Here is a 10,627-nt window from a genome sequence, read left to right on the forward strand (position 1 = left end):
TATATGTGTTAGCATACGGTATTTGTCTTTCTCTTTCTGACTTACTTCACTCTGTATGACAGACTCTAGGTCTATCCACCTCATTACAAATAGCTCAATTTCATTTCTTTTTATGGCTGAGTAATATTCCATGGTATATATGTGCCACATCTTCTTTATCCATTCATCCGATGATGGACACTGAGGTTGTTTCCATCTCTGGGCTATTGTAAATAGAGCTGCAATGAACATTTTGGTACATGACTCTTTTTGAATTATGGTTTTCTCAGGGTATATGCCTAGTAGTGGGATTGCTGGGTCATATGGTAGTTCTATTTGTATATTTTTAAGGAACCTCCACACTGTTCTCCACAGTGGCTGTACCAATTCACCTTCCCACCAGCAGTGCACGAGTATTCCCTTTTCTACACACCCTCTCCAGCATTTATTGTTTCTAGATTTTTTGATGATGGCCATTCTGACTGGTGTGAGATGATATCTCATTGTAGTTTTGATTTGCATTTCTCTAATGATTAATGATGTTGAGCATTCTTTCATGTGTTTGTTGGCAGTCTGTATATCTTCTTTGGAGAAATGTCTATTTAGGTCTTCTGCCCATTTTTGGATTGGGTTGTTTGTTTTTTTGTTATTGAGCTGCATGAGCTGCTTGTAAATTTTGGAGATTAATCCTTTGTCAGTTGCTTCATTTGCAAATGTTTTCTCCCATTCTGAGGGTTGTCTTTTGGTCTTGTTTATGGTTTCCTTTGCTGTGCAAAAGCTTTGAAGTTTCATTAGGTCCCATTTGTTTATTTTTGTTTTTATTTCCATTTCTCTAGGAGGTGGGTCAAAAAGGATCTTGCTGTGATTTATGTCATAGAGTGTTCTGCCTATGTTTTCCTCTAAGAGTTTGATAGTTTCTGGCCTTACATTTAGGTCTTTAATCCATTTTGAGCTTATTTTTGTGTATGGTGTTAGGGAGTGATCTAATCTCATACTTTTACATGTACCTGTCCAGTTTTCCCAGCACCACTTATTGAAGAGGCTGTCCTTTCTCCACTGTACATTCCTGCCTCCTTTATCAAAGATAAGGTGACCATATGTGCGTGGGTTTATCTCTGGGCTTTCTATCCTGTTCCATTGATCTATCTTTCTGTTTTTGTGCCAGTACCATACTGTCTTGATTACTGTAGCTTTGTAGTATAGTCTGAAGTCAGGGAGCCTGATTCCTCCAGCTCCGTTTTTCGTTCTCAAGATTGCTTTGGCTATTCGGGGTCTTTTGTGTTTCCATACAAATTGTGAAATTTTTTGTTCTAGTTCTGTGAAAAATGCCAGTGGTAGTTTGATAGGGATTGCATTGAATCTGTAGATTGCTTTGGGTAGTAGAGTCATTTTCACAATGTTGATTCTTCCCATCCAAGAACATGGTATATCTCTCCATCTATTTGTATCATCTTTAATTTCTTTCATCAGTGTCTTATAATTTTCTGCATACAGGTCTTTCGTCTCCTTAGGTAGGTTTATTCCTAGATATTTTATTCTTTTTGTTGCAATGGTAAATGGGAGTGTTTTCTTGATTTCACTTTCAGATTTTTCATCATTAGTATATAGGAATGCCAGAGATTTCTGTGCATTAATTTTGTATCCTGCTACTTTACCAAATTCATTGATTAGCTCTAGTAGTTTTCTGGTAGCATCTTTAGGATTCTCTATGTATAGTATCATGTCATCTGCAAACAGTGACAGCTTTACTTCTTCTTTTCCGATTTGGATTCCTTTTATTTCCTTTTCTTCTCTGATTGCTGTGGCTAAAACTTCCAAAACTATGTTGAATAAGAGTGGTGAGAGTGGGCAACCTTGTCTTGTTCCTGATCTTAGTGGAAATGCTTTCAGTTTTTCACCATTGAGGATGATGTTTGCTGTGGGCTTGTCATATATGGCCTTTATTATGTTGAGGAAAGTTCCCTCTATGCCTACTTTCTGCAGGGTTTTATCATAAATAGGTGTTGAATTTTGTCGAAAGCTTTCTCTGCATCTATTGAGATGATCATATGGTTTTTCTCTTTTTTTTTAACATCTTTATTGGAGTATAATTGCTTTACGCTGGTGTGTTAGTTTCTGCTTCATAACAAAGTGAATCAGTTATACATATACATATGTTACCATATATCCTCCCTCTTCTGTCTCCCTCCCTCCACCCTCCCTACCCCACCCATCCAGGCGGTCACAACGCACCAAGCTGATCTCCCTATGCTATGCAGCTGCTTCCCACTAGCTATCTACCTCACGTTTGGTAGTGTATATATATCCATGCCTCTCTCTCGCTTTTTCACACCTTACCTTTCCCCCTCCCCATATCCTCAAGTCCATTCTCTAGTAGGTCTGTGTTTTTATTCCTGTCTTACCCCGAGGTTCTTCATGACAGTGTTTTTTTCTTAAATTCCATATATATGTGTTAGCACATGGTATTTGTCTCTCTCTTTCTGACTTACTTCACTCTGTATGACAGACTCTAGGTCTATCCGCCCCATTACAAATAGCTCAATTTTGTTTCTTTTTATGGCTGAGTAATATTCCATTGTATATATGTGCCACATTTCTTTATGCATTCATCTGATGATGGACACTTATGTTATTTCCATCTCCAAGCTATTGTAAACAGGGCTGCAATGAACATTTTGGTACATGACTCTTTTTGAATTATGGTTTTTTCAGGGTATATGCCCAGTAGTGAGATTGCTGGGTCATATTGTAGTTCTATTTGTAGTTTTTAAGGAACCTCCATACTGTTCTCCACAGTGGCTGTATCAATTGACATTCCCACCAACAGTGCAAGAGGGTTCCCTTTTCTCCACACCCTGTCCAGAATTTGTTTCTAGATTTTTGATGATGGCCATTCTGACTGGTGTGAGATGATATCTCATTGTAGTTTTGATTTGCATTTCTCTAATGATTAGTGATGTTGAACATTCTTTTATGTGTTTATTGGCAGTCTGTATATCATCTTTGGAGAAATGTCTATTTAGGTCTTCTGCCCATTTTTGGATTGGGTTGTTTGTCTTTTTGTTATTAAGCTGAAAAAGCTGCTTATAAATTTTGGAGATTAATCCTTTGTCAGTTGCTTCATTTGCAAATATTTTCTCCCATTTTGAGGGTTGTTTTTTTGTCTTGTTTATGGTTTCCTTTGCTGTGCAAAAGCTTTGAAGTTTGATTAAGTCCCATTTGTTTATTTTTGTTTTTATTTCCGTTTCTCCAGGTGGTGGGTCAAAAAGGATCTTGCTGTGTTTTATGTCATATAGTGTCATGCCTATGCTTTCCTCTAAGAGTTTGATAGTGTCTGGCCTTATATTTATGTCTGTAATCCATTTTGAGCCTAGTTTTATGTATGGTGTTAGGGAATGATCTAGTCTCATACTTTTACATGTACCTGTCCAGTTTTCCCAGCACCACTTATTGAAGAGGCTGTCCTTTCGCCACTGTACATTCCTGCCTCTTTTATCAAAGATAAATTGACCATATGTGCGTGGGTTTATCTCTGGGCTTTCTATCCTGTTCCATTCATCTATGTTTCTGTTTTTGTGCCAGTACCATACTGTCTTGATTACTGTATCTTTGTAGTATAGTCTGAAGTCAGGGAGCCTGATATCTCCAGCTCCGTTTTTCGTTCTCAAGATTGCTCTGGCTCTTCGGGATCTTTTGCGTTTCCATACAAATTGTGAAAATTTTTGTTCTAGTTCTGTGAAAAATGCCAGTGGTAGTTTGTTAGGGATTGCATTGAATCTGTAGATTGCTTTGGGTAGTAGGATCATTTTCACAATGTTGATTCTTCCAATCCAAGAACATGGTATATCTCTCCATCTATTTGTATCACCTTTAATTTCTTTCATCAGTGTCTTATAATTTTCTGCATACAGGTCTTTCGTATATCTTTTCTTATTTGGATTCCTTTTATTTCCTTTTCTTCTCTTATTGCTGTGGCTAAAACTTCCAAAACTATGTTGAATAAGAGTGGTGAGAGTGGGGAACCTTATCTTGTTCCTGATCTTAGTGGAAATGCTTTCAGCTTTTCACCATTGAGGATGATGTTGGCTGTGGATTTGTCATATCTGGCCTAGATTATGTTGAGGAAAGTTCCCTCTATGCCTACTTTCTGTAAGGTTTTTATCATAAATTGGTGTTGAATTTTGTCAAAAGCTTTCTCTGCATCTATTGAGATGATCATATGGTTATTCTCCTTCAATTTGTTAAAATGGTATATCACATTGTTTGATTTGCATATATTGAGGAATCCTTGAATTCCTGGAATAAACCCCACTTGATCATGGTGTATGATCCTTTTAATGTGCTGTTGGATTCTGTTTGCTAGTATTTTGTTGAGGATATTTGCATCTATGTTCATCAGTGATATTGGCCTGTAGTTTTCTTTCTTTGTGACATCCTTGTCTGGTTTTGGTATCAAGGTGATGGTGTCCTCGTAGAATGAATTTGGGAGTGTTCCTCCCTCTGCTATATTTTGGGAGAGTTTGAGAAGGATAGGTGTTAGCTCTTCTCTAAATGCTTGACAGAATTCGCCTGTGAAGCAATCTGGTCCTGGGCTCTTTGTTGGAAGAATTTTAATCACAGTTTCAATTTCAATGCTTCTGATTCGTCTGTTCATATTTTCTATTTCTTCCTGATTCAGTCTTGGCAGGTTGTGCATTTCTAAGAATTTGTCCATTTCTTCCAGATTGTCCATTTTATTGGCATAGAGTTGCTTGTAGTAATCTCTCATGATTTTTTTTAATTTTTTTTATTTCTGCAGTGTCAGTTGTTACTTCTCCTTTTTCATTTCTAATTCTATTGATCTGAGTCTTCTCCCTTTTTTTCTTGATGTGTATGGCTAATGGTTTATCAAGTCTGTTTATCTTCTCAAAGAACCAGCTTTTAGTTTTATTGATCTTTGCTATCATTTCCTTCATTTCTTTTTCATTTATTTCTGATCTGATTTTTATGATTTCTTTCCTTCTGCTAACATTGGGGATTTTTTGTTCTTCTTTCTCTAATTGCCGTAGTTGCAAGCTTAGGTTGTTTATTCGAGATGATTCCTGTTTCTTAAGGTGGGCTTGTATTGCTATAAACTTCACTCTTAGAACTGCTTTTGCTGCAACCCATAGGTTTTGGGTCGTTGTGTCTCCACTGTCATTTGTTTCTAGGTATTTTTTAAATTTCCTCCTGGATTTCTTCAGTGATCACTTCGTTTTTCAGTAATGTATTGTTTAGCCTCCATGTGTTTGTATTTTTTACAGATCTTTTCCTGTAATTGATATCTAGTCTTATAGCATTGTGTTGGGAAAAGATACTTGATACAATTTCAATTTTCTTAAGATTACCAAGGCTTGATTTGTTACCCAAGATATGATCTATCCTGGATAATGTTCCATGAGCACTTGATAAAAATGTGTATTCTGTTGTTTTTGGATGGAGTGTCCTATAAATATCAATTAAGTCCATCTTGTTTAATGTATCATTTAAAGCTTGTGTTTCCTTATTTATTTTCATTTTGGATGATCTGTCCATGGGTGAAAGTGGGGTGTTAAAGTCCCCTACTATGAACCCTTTGTTTTTCTCTTCTTCTTCTGAACCCGTATAATTCAAATGTTGGTGCATTTAATGTTGTCCCAGTGGTCTCTGAGACTGTCCTCAGTTCTTTTCATTCTTTTTTCTTTATTCTGCTCTGCAGTAGTTATTTCCACTATTTTATCATCCAGGTCACTTATCCGTTCTTCTGCCTCAGTTATTCTGCTATTGATCCCATCTAGAGTATTTTTAATTTCATTTATTTTGTTGTTCATCATTGTTTGTTTCATCTTTAGTTCTTCTAGGTCCTTGTTAAATGTTTCTTGCATTTCCTCTATTCTATTTCCAATATTTTGGATCATCTTTTCTATCATTATTCTGAATTCTTTTTCAGGTAGACTGCCTATTTCCTCTTAATTTGTTAGGTCTGGTGCGTTTTTATCTTGCTCCTTCATCTGCGGTGTGTTTTTCTGTCTTCTCAACTTGCTTATCTTACTGTGTTTGGAGTCTCCCTTTTGCAGGCAGCAGGTTTGTAGTTCCCGTTGTTTTTGATGTCTGTCCCCAGTGGCTAAGTTTGGTTCAGTTGGTTGTGTGGCTTCCTTTTGGAGGGGACTAGTGCCCGTGTTCTGGTGGATGAGCCTGGATCTTGTCTTTCTGGTGGGCAGGTCCTGTCAGTGTTTTTTATTTCAGCTATTGTAATAGGTGTGTAGTAGTATCTAATTGTGATTTTAATTTGCATTTTGCTAACGGATAGTGATGTTAAACATTATTTCATGTGTTTATTTGCCATTCTTTTTTTTTACATCTTTATTGGAGTATAATTGCATTACAATGGTGTGTTCGTTTCTGCTCTATAACAAGGTGAATCAGTTATACATATGTATATGTTCCCATATCTCTTCCCTCTTGTGTCTCCCTCCCTCCTACCCTCCCTATCCCACCCCTCTAGGTGATCACAAAGCACCGGGCTGATCTCCCTGTGCTATGCGACTGCTTCCCAGTAGCTATCTATTTTGTGTTTGGTAGCGTATATATGTCCCTTCCACTCTCTCTCTTTGTCACAGCTTACTCTTCACCCTCCCCATATCCTCAAGTCCATTCTCTTAGGTCTTTGTCTTTATTCCTGTCTTACCTCTAGGCTCTTCATGACATTTTTTCCCCTAAATTCCATATATATGTTTTAGCATACGGTATTTGTCTTTCTCTTTCTGACTTACTTCCCTCTATATGACAGACTCTAGGTCCATCCACCTCATTAGAAATAGCTCAATTTCCTTTCATTTTATGGCTGAGTAATATTCCATTGTATATATGTGCCACACCTTCTTTATCCATTCATCCAATGATGGACACTTAGGTTGTTTCCATCTCCTGGGTATTTTAAATAGAGCTGCAATGAACATTTTGGTACATGACTCTTTTCGAATTATGGTTTTCTCAGGGTATATGCCCAGTAGTGGGATTGCTGGGTCATATGGTAGTTCTATGTGTAGTTTTTTAAAGGAACCTCCATACTCTTCTCCATAGTGGCTGTACCAATTCACATTCTTACCGGCAGTGCAAGAGTGTTCCCTTTTCTCCACACCCTCTCCAGCGTTTATTCTTTCTACATTTTTTGATGATGGCCATTCTGACTGGTGTGATATGATATCTCATTGTAGTTTTGATTTGCATTTCTCTAATGATTAATGATGTTGAGCATTCTTTCATGTGTTTGTTGGAAGTCTGTATATCTTCTTTGGATAAATGTCTATTTAGGTCTTCTGCCCATTTTTGGATTGGGTTGTTTGTTTTTTTGTTATTGAGCTGCATGCATTGCTTATAAATTTTGGAGATTAATCCTTTGTCAGTTGCTTCATTTTCAAATATTTTCTCCCATTCTGAGGATTGTCTTTTTGTCTTGTTTTTGGTCAATGTTTCCTTTGCTGTGTGAAAGCTTTGAAGTTTCATTAGGTCCCATTTGTTTTTTTTTTTTCCATTTCTCTAAGGGGTGGGTCAAAAAGGATCCTGCTGTGATTTATGTCATAGAGTGTTCTGCCTATGTTTTCCTTTAAGAGTTTGATAGTTTCTGGCCTTGCATTTAGGTCTTTAATCCACTTTGAGCTTATTTTTGTGTATGGTGTTAGGGAGTGATCGAATCTAATTCTTTTACATGTACCTGTCCAGTTTCCCAGCACCACTTATTGAAGAGGCTGTCCTTTCTCCACTGTACATTCCTGCCTCCTTTATCAAAGATAAGGTGACCATATGTGTGTGGGTTTATCTCTGGGCTTTCCCATTCTTATGTCCTCTTTGTTGAATTGTCTGTTCAAGTCCTTTCCCTGCTTTTTAATTGAGCTGTTAATATTCTTTTTGTTGAGTTTTGAAAGTTCTTCATATATTCTGCATGTTCTGGATCTCAGTTGGATGTATAATTTACAAATATTTACTTACTTGTGATATATATTCATCTTTTTATTCTCTTGATAAGCTCTTTCTCAGAATAAATGTTTTACATTATGATGAGGTCAAATTTAACACCTTTTTCCCCTTATGATTTCTTACTGTTCATGCTTTTCGTGTCATGCCTAAGAATTCATCTATCCAGAAGTCCTGAAACTTTCTCCTATGTTTTCTTCTAAAAATATTATAGATTTATGTTTTACATTTAGATATATGATCCATTTTTCCTTCTTCCAGCTTTGAGATATAATTGACATACAGCACTGTATAAGTTATATATATATATATGTGTATATATAAGCATAATGATTTGGCTTACATACATCCTGTAATGATTACCACAATAAGTTTAGTAAACTTCCATCATCTCATATAGATACAAAATAAAATAAATAGAAAAACTTTTATCTTGTGATGAGAACTCCGGATTTACTCTCTTAATTCTCATATATAACATTCAGCAGTGTTAATTATATTAATCATGCTGTATATTACATCCCTTGTACTTATTTATCTTACATCTGGAAGTTTGTAAGTTTTGACTACCTTAATCCCATCCCTTCTGCTCCCACTCCTGCCTCTGATAATCACAAATCTGATGTCTTTTTCTATGAGCTTGTTTGTTTGTTTGTTTGTTTTTGAAGTATATTAGACCTACAACACTATGTTAGTTCCTGGTGCACAATACAGTGATTCAATATTTCTATACATTTCAAAATGATTGCCACAATAACTCTACTATCTGTCACAATACAAATATATTACATATTTATTGACTATATTCCCCACACTGTACATTTCGTAACCATGACTCATTTATTTTGTAACTGGAAGTTTGTACCTCTTAATCTCCCTCACTTATTTCTTTCATCCCCCCACCCCTTTCCCCTCTGGAAACCACCTGTTTGTTCTCGGTATATATGACTCTGTTTTGTTATGTCTCTTCATTTGTTTTGGTTTTTAGATTCCACCATATGAGTTAAATCATATGGTATTTTTCTTTCTCTGTCTCATTTACTTCACTTAACATAAAACCCTCCAGGTCAATCCATGTTGTCACAAATGGCAAGATTTCATACTTTTTTATGGCTGAGTAATAGTCTATCATATGTATATACAACTCTTCTTATCTGTTTATCTATCGATGGGCACTTAAGTTGTTTCAGTATCTTGGCTATTGTAAATAATGTTGCAGTGAACATAGGGGTTAATATATCTTTTGGAATTAGTATTTCTGTTTTCTTTGGATGTGCCTGTTGGCCACCTGTATGTCCTCTTTGGAAAAATGTCTGTTCAGGTCCTATGCCCATTTTCCAATAGGGTTGTTTGGGGTTTTTTTTAGTTGTATGAGTTCTTTGTATATTTTGAATATTAACCCCTTATCAGATATATCATTTGTAAATGTTTTCTTCCACTCAGTAGGCAACCTTTTAGTTTTGTTGGTAGTTTGTTTCACTGTACAAAAGATTTTTAGTTTGATGTAGTCTCATTTGTTTATTTTTACTTTTGTTTCCCTTGCCTAAGGAGACATATACAAAAAAATATTGCTAGGACCAACATCAAAGGGCATACTACCTATGTTTTCTGCTAGAAGTTTTATGATTTCAGGTCTTACATTTAAGCCTTTAACCCATTTTGAGTTTATTTTTTATATGGAGTGAGAAAGTACTCCAATGTGATTCTTTTGCATGTAGCTGTCAAGTTTTCCCAACATTTACTGAAGAAGTGGTCTTTTCTCCATTGTATATTTTTGCCTCCTTTGTCATAGATTAATTGACCAAATATGTGTGGAATCATTTCTGGACTTTCTATTCTGTTCCATTGATCTATGTATCTGTTCTTGTGCCAGTACCATACTGTTTTGATTGTTGTAGCTTTATTGTACAGTTTGAAATCAGGAAGTGTTGTACCTCCCGTTTTGTTCTTCTTTCTCAAGATTGTTTTGGCTATTCGGGGTCTTTTCTGTTTCTATGCAAATTTTAGAATTATTTGTTCTTGTTGTGTGAAAAATGTCATTGGTATTTTGATAGGGATTGTATTGAATCTGTAAATTGCCTTGGGTAGTATGGTCATGTTAACAATATTAATTATTCCAATCCATGAGCAGGATATATCTTTCCATTTGTTTGTGTTGTCTTCAATTTCTTTCATCAATGACTTACAGTTTTTCAAGTACAGATCTTTTACATCCTTAAGTAGATTTGTTCCTGGATGTTTTATTCTTTTTGATGTGATTGTAAATGAGATTGTTTTCTTAATTTACTTTCTGATAGTTTGCTCTTAGTGTATATAAATGTGATGGATTTATGTATATTAATGTTGTATCCTGCAACTTAACTGAATTCATTGATGAGTTCTGGTAATTTTTTGATGGTGTCCTTAGGATTTTTTATATGTAGCATCATATCATCTTCAAACAGTGACAGTTTTACTTCTTCCTTTCCAATCTGGATTGTTTTTATTTCTTTTCCTTGCCTGATTGCTGTGGCTAGAATTTTGTTTTAACATCTTTATTGGAGTATAATTGCTTTACAATGGTGTGTTAGTTTCTGCTTTATAACAAACTGAAACAGCTATCCATATACATATATCCCCATATCTCCTCCCTCTTGCGTCTCCCTCCCACCCTCCCTATCCCATCCCTCTAGGTGGT

This window comes from Neophocaena asiaeorientalis, unplaced genomic scaffold, assembly GCF_003031525.2.
Source record: "Neophocaena asiaeorientalis asiaeorientalis breed wild unplaced genomic scaffold, Neophocaena_asiaeorientalis_V1.1 scaffold333, whole genome shotgun sequence".
In the NCBI taxonomy this organism is placed as follows: Eukaryota; Metazoa; Chordata; class Mammalia; order Artiodactyla; family Phocoenidae; genus Neophocaena; species Neophocaena asiaeorientalis.